Genomic DNA, 12766 nt, shown 5'->3' on the forward strand with positions numbered 1-12766 from the left:
AAACCCAGGTACCCACCAGGAGGGCGAGATCTTCGACACTGGACCAGAGCGTTGGAAGTTCCGGAACTTAGGTTTCACCGTAGCTTCTTCTCTTAAGACCCGAGAATTTTCATGGATTAGTCCTTCCCAGTCTTAAGCCTAGAGGTGGTCTCCAGATCAGCGCAACGCTTACGGTTCGTTTTCTTCAGACGCGGAACGCCGAGGCCTGCAACCTCGGCCTGCCTCCGCTCACACTCTTTGGTAACTTTTAGAATTGTATCTTTGTCATTTATATTCTCTATTTTCTCTTAACATATTTAGAGTGTGATTTCCATTATATTTTACTGTTTGGAACCCATATTGCATCTTAGGAACACTTTCTGCCTCAATATTTATTTTCTCTCAGGTGGTGGTTCCTATTTTCAGGTAGTTTCTGTCCTCCATTTCTCCTGTTTTGAAAATGTCTTTAACATTTATTATGCTTTTCAGTGTCCTTTTGGGGAAGTTCTTTAATTTATTCTTAGATTCCACTGAATTGTTTTTTGCTTGTAGCCATTGTGCTATTTTAACAACTACATAGACATATTTAGTATTTCTACATTTTTGCAGTAATCCTTGTTCTTACTCTATATGTTGATATATTCCTGCAAGTTTTCTCACCATGTTTATATTTTTTTGCACTAACACTATTTCTTCAAAAAGTCTATATTGTTTAATTTGATATTTTTCTGTTTTTCTTCTGCTGTATTGGGAATCTATACTTTTTTTCAGATGTATGTTTGGTTCAGGTTGAAAACAGATCTTAGTATGTGTCCCTTTTGTAGGTGAGTTCAAGGAGTGACAGATGAAAGAGCTCCTGAGCTGAGAGACTGGATATTGCAAAGCGACTGTAGAGTACTGTTGCCAGTCTACCCATCTCATCATTTTATTATGAACACCTATATCTTATTCGTTGATTAGCTTTAAATTCACAGTTTACAATAAGAAATTTTTAGTTCTTCATATAAAATACTTTTTTAAAGTTTCTCCAACTAATGAGCAAAGAAAATAAACATTTTTAAGATTTTGCTCTTAGTTGATGAGATTTTTCATCAATTTCCCTTCATCATTATAGAGCATATGTGCTCATAATTACTGGGTCACTTTCGAGAGCTAGAAAAAATAGGTACATAGCAGGTCAGTTCTGGACAGAGATATATGATCCCTTTACTTAATACTGATATAGTCTTCTGTATAAGAGTAGGAGAAGGTCTTAAATCTTGTGGTACCTGTTTATTGAATTCTGGACCACTCTTTTAATTTATGTGGTAATTCATCACCTGTTCTCCACCTGGCCAGATGGTCTGAAACACCAGTCTTAGCAGTTTGTTGTACTTAATGTTATCCATATGCTTTTTCTGTGGTACGTTATAGATGTTCAAGAACACTTCTGTTGTGTAAATATTAAACAATAAATGTTGAAAAATACATTGGGAAGGATACTATTTAAAGCTCAATTAACATTTTTCTGATAGGTTGCCAAGAGTAATTGGCCCATAATATCCCTCCTTGACCAAGGAATAAGACCATTTATGCCAGATGATCTAGCCTCTTTATGTTTCTTTTTTTTCCAATTCCAGATGCCCTAGATTACACTGTTGGGCATAGTAAATGTGGGCTTGAGTTGAGACAGCAGCATAAAGAACAGATTCATTTAAATAGACACTTGCTGCTCAAGTTAGAAAATAATATAATTCCTTTCATCTTGAGTGTAACACTTATAATAACTAGTATCAAACTACCTACGATTTAAAACCACGTTTACAGTTTTTTGTAAATACACATATTGGTTTCTTGGAACTTCAGTATGTCATGATATCAAAGGTTTGGGGGTGAAAATCCATGGAATGAAGTGTATTTTCCTTTTGTATACTATTTGTATGAGAAAATCTCCCTGTTTGACAATGATGTTTTATGACATAATATTCACAAATCATAACTAAAAAACAAAGATTTGTAACTAAGATGGAAATTTGTGACTATCTCCACCATCACCATCAGTTCCACCATTTTTATCACATTATAGATGCAATAGTTGATTACATTCTTCAATTTACAAAGTGTTAATTATCCTTTTCATAACTATGAGTAGCTGAGTAAAATACCCTCAGCAAATAAATAGCAGTTAGAGTTTGAAAGCACTAATGTAGATTCCCTATCCTCACTATCCTTTTCCAACACAATATATTCCACAATACTTTCTTAAGCTTATTGTTCAGCTTTCCTGTACAGGTTTTCTTTTCCTCCTTTGATCATCTTGTTTTCTTCCTTTGTCTCTTCTCACTTCAATACTCAAAACCTAAAAGGAGAGCCAAAAAATGGTTGAAAGTTGTGTAATAAGGATGGAAAAAGAGGAAGGGGGACTGCTTTGATTAATTGGTCATTTAACACACACACACACACACACACACACACACAATTTCCTGTAAATCATAAATACAGGTTGCAAGTTTTTGTAGGTGAATATATATGCAGAAGTAAACACAAAGTTATCAAAATGAATACTGCAGAGGAGAGGTGTGAATTTTCTTAAGGTGAAATAGAAAGCAAACTCTGCCCATGTTACAACCAGCATCACCTTTCTTGCTATAAAAAAAAAAAAAAATCTGTTACCTCTCATTCATCTGTGTTGGGAGTGCCCCTCTCTGATTTTCAAGGAAACAAAAGATCTGGCAAAAAAGAGACGATGTACAACACAGAAAAAAAAAAAAATCTTGTGAATGTTTTTTCTCATCCCATTATATAGTCCCTTTTGGTGTTTAGGAAAGATTTCTTGTTGAGTATTATGTAGATATAGGAATATGGCTAACATGGATTTTTGCACATTTGCTTTTCCAGGTGGCATGGTATAGATAAAGGCTTTTTACTGAAGGATAAAGAAACTGTGTGGCTACATTTTCAAAATCATGCTCTAAGATAACCAAAATACTTACCATATACATTTTAAATTGTTTTTGTAAAATGATAAACTCCAAATTATACTTTTAAAAACTTGAAACACAAGAACACAAAATTTTCATCTTAGTTTAGCTTTTAATATTTTGATACATCTTTGTATCATAAACTTTTTGGGTGGCGTTTTTATGTTGCTGCCTTCTCTTCTCCCCTGTTAAAAAGCAAAATAATGCTCAAAAATCCTCTGAATAGGAGCCACGTGGAAACTCTCCAGCCCTGCAGTGTAGTATTGCAAGAGGATTCTTTTGACGGGAATGAGAGCCTCTCTTCACTGTGAGGAGAACTTTGTCTAATTATTAAATATCTACACGTCTGGAGTTCAACACGTCTCCCAGAGTGTGGGTGGCAGCGCCCTTCGGTGAGCAGGGCTTCAGTGACTGCTAAAACCTTCCTGTCGGAAGCCAGCGGTGCGGAGATACATTTGCTGACCCGGAACTGATGAGGAGTCAAGGGCTGGGGCTACTGCTGGCTAGTGAGGGGCTGCCAAGCCATGCAGCTCCTCCTGCTGCTCTGTTCACTGTGAAGAGCACAGAGTGGACGCTTGTCTGTTCTTTCATTGCCTCTAGGATCTCTGCAGCTGCTGTTGGTGAGCACAGGGGACGTCAACAGAGAGGGCAGCCCGCGAACCAAGAAGTCTGCAGCAAGTTCACGGCCTACTCTCCACAGGCTGAGGCGCGGACCCCGTCGGCTTCCGTTCACTTCCGCCCTCTTCCGCTTCCCTCAGGTGCAGCGCGAATTCCTCCGCCACCGCGTGCACTTCCGGCAGCGCTGCGAGCGGCTTTCCGTAATACCCGGATGGAAGGGTAATGGCCGCCATGAGGGACTCGCAGGCAAAGGGGACCATGACAGGTATTTCCCGTCAGCCGGACCTTCCAGATGGTTTAGGATGTCGGAATTTCTGGAGGACCAGCCCGGGGGGCGAGTTTGTGGGTCGGCAGGGTCCCGCGAAGAGGTCCAAGATCCTCCTCTCGTGAGAGGAAGCGCCTGTTAAATAGTCCCGGCCACTCCGCGCTTCCGCCTAACTTGCCGCAAAGTTTTTTTTTTAAGAAGTCGGTTGTTTCACCCGCGGCTTTTGTTGGCGGTAGAGTTGGTCGTTCGAGTCTTCCCACGGGCTTGTTTTACATTTGGGCTTTTTGAGCTCTCCACGCCCACTCCCCAGCGGCGAGGACAGCCGACAGGAGTGTGCCTCCGCGCACCCGAGGGGCGCCGGCGCCCGAGGAAGGGGCGGACGGCGCGCGGCGTGCGGGGCGGCGGGGCGCGGGGCGCGCGGCGCTCGAAGCTCCATTCGGCGGGCCCCGCGGCTGCTGCGGACGGAGGGCCCTTCCCGCGCCGCACCCCGCGAGCTGTAGGTCAGCTGGCCCGCCTCGACGGCAACTCTGACGGGTGCAGTCTGTGGTCATTGGGGGTTCTCTTTCAGCGGCGCCCAGCGCCCTGGCGCGCTCGCCCTCCCTGCCCTCTAGAGTTGGGGGACAAGGTGCTCTTCCCTGCAGACCCCGACCACGCCCACTGACGTGAATTTCTTTGTGACTGACTTCTTCACTTGTAGGGTCCATTTTGAATCTGTTCCTAACATGGTGTCCTCTTTGTCAAGCAGCTAGGCCCTGCATGGATGGCTTTGGTAGTTGAAAGTGTATGAGGTGAATAGAGGGGGTAAAATGTCTTTAACTCCTCAGTAGATCAGTGAAGAAGATGTAGCTTCAAGTTCAGAAAACAGAAGTTAAGGTTCAGCTTTCTTTAGGTTTAATTGGGGCGTTCAGTGCTTTCGAGGCATTTTAGTGGAAACAGGATTGGTTGAGTATGCTATTTAAAAAGTCTTGGAAGAGAAATAAGCCAACGTTTAAGGAATTTTTAATGTTGAATGTGATATGATGCATTGGTGAAATATGAAGACGCTAAGCTATATCAAGCTGGGAACTTCATTAACTTGAGAATCTGTGTAGGTTAGATGTAGTTTACTGGTATTATTGATTTGCTTTTTCTGTATCCTGTTGTCAGATGAGTATACTTTAAGGTTCATACCAAGTTAAGTGGATAAAAACCATTTCGGCTGACTGAAATTTGCCATTTTTAGAGTCTTAACTGTAAATCTGTAGGAATTTATTCGTAATTTTTCAGCAAGTCTGTATTTTTCCAAAATTCATAGACATGGCGTTATATTAGCATGTTCAGGGTGTTAGAATTTCACAAGGCAGGTAAATGTAAATCATACTGGTTTTCACTAAAATCATATATACCAATTCAAAATATTTCATAATTGGTTTTGTGAAAGGACAGACAATAATCTCAATGAATACCTACTGTATACATTGATAATATATGCACATTTAAATGCTTGATTTTTTTAACCTGTTGTCATACTTAATATTCTGTACTGTTGCTATTCTAGAGTTTTGTTTTCAAACATTACCCACGGGGATATTTTAGCCTTAGTCTGTAGTTAATAGTTTAGAATATACCTTGAAATGTGAACTTGAACTTTGCCTCGGTTCCTTTTAGTTACTATACCAAAAGGAGAATAAACAATACAAGCAAAAGAGAGGGGTTTTTATATTCTTGAAATTTTTGTTATCTGATCTGAGATGGGAAGGCTGTGAATGGGGTATTGGTTCACATGGTAAGCAGTTTTCATAGGATGTTAAATTCTAGAAATGAGAATTATTAAGAGCATTGTGCTGATAGAATAATGGGATGAGTCAGGTCCGTTAGTGATTTTTGAGCAAGACTTAAATTAGATTGATTCTAAATTTGAGTTGTGATCTTTTATTACTGAATATCAGTGATATGTTATATATTTAAGTGCAAAAAAGTTAAAATTTTTATAGCTAAGTTGAATATCAATTATAATTGAATCCAACATTCAAAAATTTTTTATTGAAAGTGTTTGCAGTCAAGAGCTTTGAAATCTTGGTTTTCATTTCCAGATTCTATCCCTTTTGATCACTGTTCCTGATTGTGACATTATCCAACCATTAAATTGTGCCTTTTACTCCTTGAAGAAAGAGGTATGCTCATGATTGAAGTACTGTAATATATAGTATGTGAAGTAGTAAGTTCATATGTTTTAATATTGAATTAAATAAACAAATAGTTGCATATGCATGGGTTTTCATGAGTTACACATTTTGGTCTAACTCTATACACACAGTGGAATTTCATTTTAATATGTGAAAAGTAAGTAATTTTTTATCTCATAGCCTACTGTAACATCTAAAGATGATTTTTATCAGTCATTCTCTTAAAGGAAGTATTCCAAGCTTCTGAATAGTGAACACAGATAAATAAGGTAGATAAATAAGGTAGAAATATGTTTCAGAACTGTGTGGATGATGTAGAACAGTGACTGTGTTTTGGTCTAAGGAGTGTTTTGTTTAAAGAAAAACCAATATACATTTATTGTGATTGGTAGTGTCTACGTTATGAACCAAAAAAAGAGATTTGGGAATCGCGACAGAGTTAGGACTGTCTCCTTGAAACTGTCTTCTGAGTATTATGTGGACAAAAAGCCAAAAAATCTGCCAACAAATCCATTATATCATAAAGAAAACCAAGGAAACACTGTACCATTGTACAAAAGCATGGCTTATTTACTACTGACCCACAAATGTCGCTTGTTGTTTATGTTAGACACAACCTGGGATCTTTGAAATCCCAAAATTCTTGGATACCTTAGTATTTCCATCACCAAATACAGTTTAGACATTAGTATAACCCTGTATTAGCAGTTATGTAAGTAAATGCTGAAATAGCTCAAGTAAACTACCTTACATTATTACTTTGGTAATCATCTCATGTTCTTCCCTGAATGTTACCAATAGGTGGCTTTCTTTTCAGGGCCATTTTTTTCTTAGAAGATAATAATCATCCTTTTATCAGAAAGTAATATCTGACAATTTGAATTGAGTAGAGAGCAACAAAGCTGAGTTATTGAGTTATCATTTCTGTTACTTGAGTAACTTCTTTCTGTATAACATGTGTTTGACCTCTTGCCAAGAGATGAACATGTTCCTGAATAGAAAGTTAACACTTGGCATTGAGTTTTTTATATTTTGTTTAAACTGTTCAGGAAAGTAACATAGAGAAGACTGAAAGCTTCAGATACAGTGAAGTAGTAAAAGACTGCTACATGGTGACTTGCCAATTGATCAGGATTTTTACATTTTGAGAATTTTGTGGGACTGGCTGAATAGCTCATCGGATTAAAGTTCCTGCAAGCAGGCACAGGGGCCAGGGATTTGATCACCTCGGCGTGCTGTGCCGGCCCTGCCCCCCAGAACGTGCTGAGATGGCAGTTGAGATGGCCAATTGAGACTGGGCGTGGTGGTGTGTGCCTGTAATCCCAGCACTTGGGAGACTGTAAACAGGAGAATCACTAGGAGCCAGATCTAGTAGTGAAAACCTGAACACCTTTAGACCCTTCCCTAAAATAAAAAAATAACATTTCGTGAACAAAATTGACTAGAAATTTGATGTTATGATTGGTCTGGTTGCATGAATAATTGTCAGAATATTAGAATGAAATTATGTTGAAAATTAGAATGATGGGTACTTTAAGGAGTTTCATTTCAAGACTTAGCAGTAACTAAAAGCAAATATTGGCTTAAAGTTAAGTAATTTTGTAGTATAAGATCGTCATGAAAATGTTCAAATGGGAAGGGTAACTAGAAAGGAGGAAGAGGAAAGTGGAAAAAAAGGAAAAAAAAAGGAAACTAAGCTTTTGTAAATAAGAGAAAGGGGTTGAGGGGAGGTTAGGGGAAGTGGGATGAAAAAGAATCATATGTTGTACAGGTACAAATTCCCTCTGTAAAATTACCAATGAGAGTGATTTTTATTTGAAAAAATAAACAGGATCATCATCAATTTCTTTTCAAAATTGGGTTGTAGGTGGCTGGTAGAGGACATACATACTATTTACATACTATTTTCATCAACTCAGTATCTTGCTTGTGGAGAGGCTGCCTCCTCTCGTCAGAAGTGTTGGTGGCTTGCCTTTATTGTAGTAACCCAGGTGTGGTCATCCCTTTGGAATAGTAATTGCTTGTTACTCAAGCACAGATAATCCAAATTCTTTGAAATTCTACTGAGTGCTATTGGAAAGATGCTTCATTTTCTCTGAAGATAATAGTCTGTGAGGGAGCTAGTGCCATTCTCTCCCACCTATATGAGAATATCATCTTCAGAGGGAGAAAGTGAAGCCAAATGGAGAAGAAAAAATGGTGAGTGAGTGATATTTTCAGTCCCAAGGAACTTGGGATGTCATGCCTATGGTTTTCTTCTGGTGCTGTGAACTACCTTCTTGTTCTGCATAGTCCCTTGGGCTAAAATTCTGTGTATAAATTAGTTTGAATTGGATTGCATCAGAAAATGTTGGGATGACTGCATGGCCTTTATGAATTTAAAATGTAATGCTTTCCGGTAATTGTTCACATTCTTTTACAATTTCTTCCTTTCCCCTTAGCTCATAAAGAGTACTTTTCATTTATTCATGATTCACACATGTATTCAGTCTATCAACTTACAAATATTGTTGAATACTACACATAAGTATGGGCAACTGCCTGGATAGTCAAAGATTATATGTATAAGGCTAGGTTGATGTAGACCTCATTTAATATAGCACACATATATTTAGCTTACGTAGATTAATGTGTTGAGAATGCTTCGATTAGCATTTTTCTAATAAGTAAGGCTAAGAGGCATTCTTTAATTTCCTTTACCCTTCAGGCTATATGTAAATGAATGAGTGGCTGTGTTCCAGTGAAATTTAATTTTATAAAAAGAGGTAACAGGCCAAATTTGGCCCACTGGTTTAGTTTGCCAGCCTCTGTAGTAGATTTAATCAGACATTTCATTACACAATCTCTCAGTCACATACGTCCACCTGCTAGCATCTTTATTTTTCTTTCTAATTATTATAGATGAATTTTCTATATGCCTGCCTAAGTTCAGCTCCATTTCACTCAGTAAATTCCATTCCTACTGAAAGGCATTGATTTTGTAGCAGCTGCTATTGGGTTTCTTTTCTTTCCTCTTCAGATTTTTCTGGATCATTTTTACTAGATAATTTTCATGGGCGGTCAGTCATACTGTATCTCCTACTCCTAAAAAAAAAATAAAATCACTCCACTTCAGTTCCTATAGCTTTCATCCTTTATGGCAAAACTACTTTCTTAGTCTCATTGGTTCTTTTCCACCGCATTTGCTTGTGCTTTTTTATCTTCTAATATCATATCCTGAGTTTCAAACCTCTTCTCTTACAGTTTTGTCATTTCATTCTGTTCCAAATACACATACATACATATATATGTATGTGCATCTCAGTGACTTTTAAAGTTTTATCTTTTACCTACATTGTTCTGTATATAGATACCCATTCCATTTTGCCGTTTGGATGTCAAATGATTTGTCACATTCTATGTGGCTACAACTGACTATACTGTCCTGCTACATTAATGATTTTTTAAAATAAAAATTAGTATCAGCAGGTAGCATCTAAGCTCTTCTAGTTGCTGAGATTAGCACATTTTCTGTGTCTCACAGAGTATATGTCAGCAAATCTTATAGACTCTTATCTTCAGAATATATTCGGAGTCTAACTGTGACACATTCGGCCTGCTAAGATACCATAATCTCTAGCCCAATATTTGTGGCATAGCCACCTTCAAAGTGGTCCCTTCTTGATCTTTTACTTATCTTTCATATTTTCTGTTCAAATTATAATGACATTCTTGTTCTTCCCCAAATGTGTTAGGAATGCTGCACACACATTGTCTTGGCACTTATGTTTCTGTATTTGGAATGCTGATTGCCTTAGCTTCTTAAGGTCTTGGTGCTACTACAAGTTTGTGATTAGTGCTAAGGCTTTGCATGTTAGGCAAGCATACTATCACTGAGCTATACCTTTTTATATATTTTTTTATCTTTTTGAGACAGGGTTTCACTGTGTAGTTCAGGTTGGTTTTGAACTCTTAGCAATCCTGCTGGTTCAGCCTATTTAGTGAGTGAGACTTTTTAAATGAGATCTTTCTGACAATATTTTTGTTCCCTGCTTTATTGTTCTCTGCAGCAGTTGTCACCTTTGAATATATTGTATGCAACTTGGTTATTTTATTGTCTGTCCCACTTATAGCTGTATCCCTAGTATTTAGAACAAAGATTGCCATGGATTTGATGCTTGCTGTAAGTCCAACACTAGTGCAGATGCTGGTGTTACAGCAAAGAACTTGTTGCATGTGCAACAAATAAATAAAATACTGATAGATAAAAATATTATAGGAAAGGAATGCAAAAGGATAAAGTAGAAAATATTTCATTTCTTTTTACTTCTTGTGGAGGGGATGGTTTTTCAGGTTGGAGATGGCCTTTTAGAGGTAGGGATATTTGAGCTCAGTCCTAAAAATGAGAGGGATCCACCTGTTTTTAAAGTGAGAAAGAACATTCCAAAGAAGGCCTAGCAGGTGCAAAAGCCTGAGATAAAAAAGCTGTGAAAGAGTATGTGTGAAGCTGGGAGATCATAGCACCTTTCTGGAGTCTGTTTACAGACTGGGAGAATGGTGAGGTGAGTGAAAAGGAACCTTTACCTTGACAGACCCTTATGATCAGAGTTACAAAAAAAAAAAAAAAAAAAGTTACAGCACTCTTTCTTGCTATAAAAATATAAAGAGAATGAATTATATTTTAAGTGCCCTGATACCATAGATTGAGTATTTCCCTTTCTGATTCCCATATTCATATGTTGAAAGCCTAATCCCTAGGGTAATGGAAGGTTATTAGGTGACAAAGGCAGAAGCCTCATGAATACAGTTAGTGTCTTTTTTTAAAGAGACTAGAGAATTCTGTTACCCTTTTTGTTGTATGGAGACTTGGAGAGAAGATGGCTATCTATAAATAGAAAGCAGACCTTCATCAGATATCATATATCCTGGTTCTTTAACTTGCATTTCTGAGCCTCTAGAACTATGAGAATTAGATTTCTGTTGTTTATAAGCCATTGTCTGTGGTATATGCTGTTGCAGCAGCTCTACTGGACCAAGATACTTCAGAAGCAACCAAGGAGTTATAAGTAGGGGACCACTGTGATCATTGAGAAGGTCACTTTTGCCTCTTATGTAGAAAATGGATTTAGAGAAGAGTGATAGAGAAGAGGGACTCATGATACCAGTTGGGAAGTTTGTTATTTTAATACAAGTTAGAGATGACAGTGACCTGGACTATGTGTTGACAGTGACCTGGTGATAGTGGATACAAAGAGATGAAGGGGAATATAAGATATAGATAAGCTATATTTTGAAGATAATATTGATCAGGTTTGCTTACGAACACATGTGGGAAACAAAGGAAAGGGAGACAAGGATGATTCTTTGATTTGTGAGTTGACCATCTGGATAGATTTTGATGCCATATACCTAAGAAGAAGTCTAAGTAGTGAGATTTCTAACCATTAGAGACAGGGCATTATAGACACAAGGAAAAATTAAACAGTTATATTATTTTTAGTGTTCTCTCAATCAAATAGCAGTTCATCTTTTGTTTTACTTCTCTTCATATATTCTAAAATCTAAAGTAAAATCTGCCTCGTTTATTGCCACAGCAAAGTGCCATGTGGAAATAATATGAGATGAAAGTAATAGCGCTTTTCTTACTGAATTTTGTGATCTTTATTTCACTTTGAACAGATTAGTTCATATTTTTCTCCCAGAACTTGTATTATGAATGAGATTTTTGATTTTGTGTATTTTAAACCAAACTTCAGAATATTACAGAAAAATAAAATCATTTACAAGTTCTGTGCTTACTATGACTTTTTTTTTATAACTTTGATCATAAACTTCAATTTTTTTTTTTGCTCCGAATGCCTTCAGGCCAGGTTTGGCTGGCTCTGGAGTGTTCGGGGGATCGAACTACAGCAACCTGAGCCTGACAACTTTGTGGAAGTAGCCACTTAAAGGACTGAGCTAGGGCCAGGCCCCAGTCCCCGATTAATTTGGAGAAATTATTTTTTTTTTTAATGTTTCCTTTATTTATTTTTTTCTTTTTTTTAATGGTCAGCTCAGCCCACCCTGGGGGTGGGGCTGGCATGGCATGTGGTGCTGGGGATCAAACCAAGGTCCCTGCATGCTTGCCTAAGCTTGCCTTAGCAGGCGCTTTAGATCACTGAGCTATCTCACCAGCCCCCATAAACTTTAAAATATAACAAGCATTTAATCTGCAGTCACATGAAGTAAGATATTTGAGTTGAAAATAAGACCAAATCATTGTGTTAAGTACTTTGTCCCCGATTATGATTTTTATGAGAGATAGGAGCTATGATATAAGGTTCTTAAGAAGTTTTTTTAAAAGTTTCCAAACTTCTTTATCTGGGAAGGTAAAACTTAACAAATGAAATAGAATGATAATATAAAACTGTTTGTAATAAAATAATGAGCAGTGACTGTGCTTTACATGGATATTCAAAGATGGGAGAGATTTTAATATGCATTGCAGAGTTTAATTTTCCTGTGGGAGATAGAGTATGAAAGTCTGATTGATATTATAGTTAGAGGAAAGGGACTGACATGCCTAGTGAAAAAGCATAGTATAAATAGAGAATACAGGTATATGAGTGTAAGCATCTTTCACAGTGGGCACATGAGGAGTCATATAGTTCAGAAAGTTAACATGAAATAAAGTTCTCCTAATGAGGAACTGTCTATATTTTATTTTTTTTTAATTTTTAAATTATTTTTTTACATTTTTATATATATTGTGTGTGTGTGTGTGTTTGTGTGTGTGTGTGTGTGTGTGGCCAGCTCAGCCC

General features: G+C 37.6%; 1 protein-coding gene across 1 annotated transcript in view; it reads left to right on the forward strand.

Annotated features, from left to right (window-relative positions):
- The first annotated feature begins 4264 nt into the window (after positions 1 to 4264).
- The window catches only part of Znf518a (zinc finger protein 518A), a 41943-nt gene continuing 33441 nt past the window's right edge, over positions 4265 to 12766 (forward strand). The window contains 2 exon segments of the mRNA XM_004648958.3: positions 4265 to 4322; positions 5895 to 5975. The gene's annotated coding sequence lies outside the window, so the exon portion shown is untranslated.

This window comes from Octodon degus, unplaced genomic scaffold, assembly GCF_000260255.1.
Source record: "Octodon degus isolate 3935 unplaced genomic scaffold, OctDeg1.0 scaffold00010, whole genome shotgun sequence".
NCBI lineage: Eukaryota > Metazoa > Chordata > Mammalia > Rodentia > Octodontidae > Octodon > Octodon degus.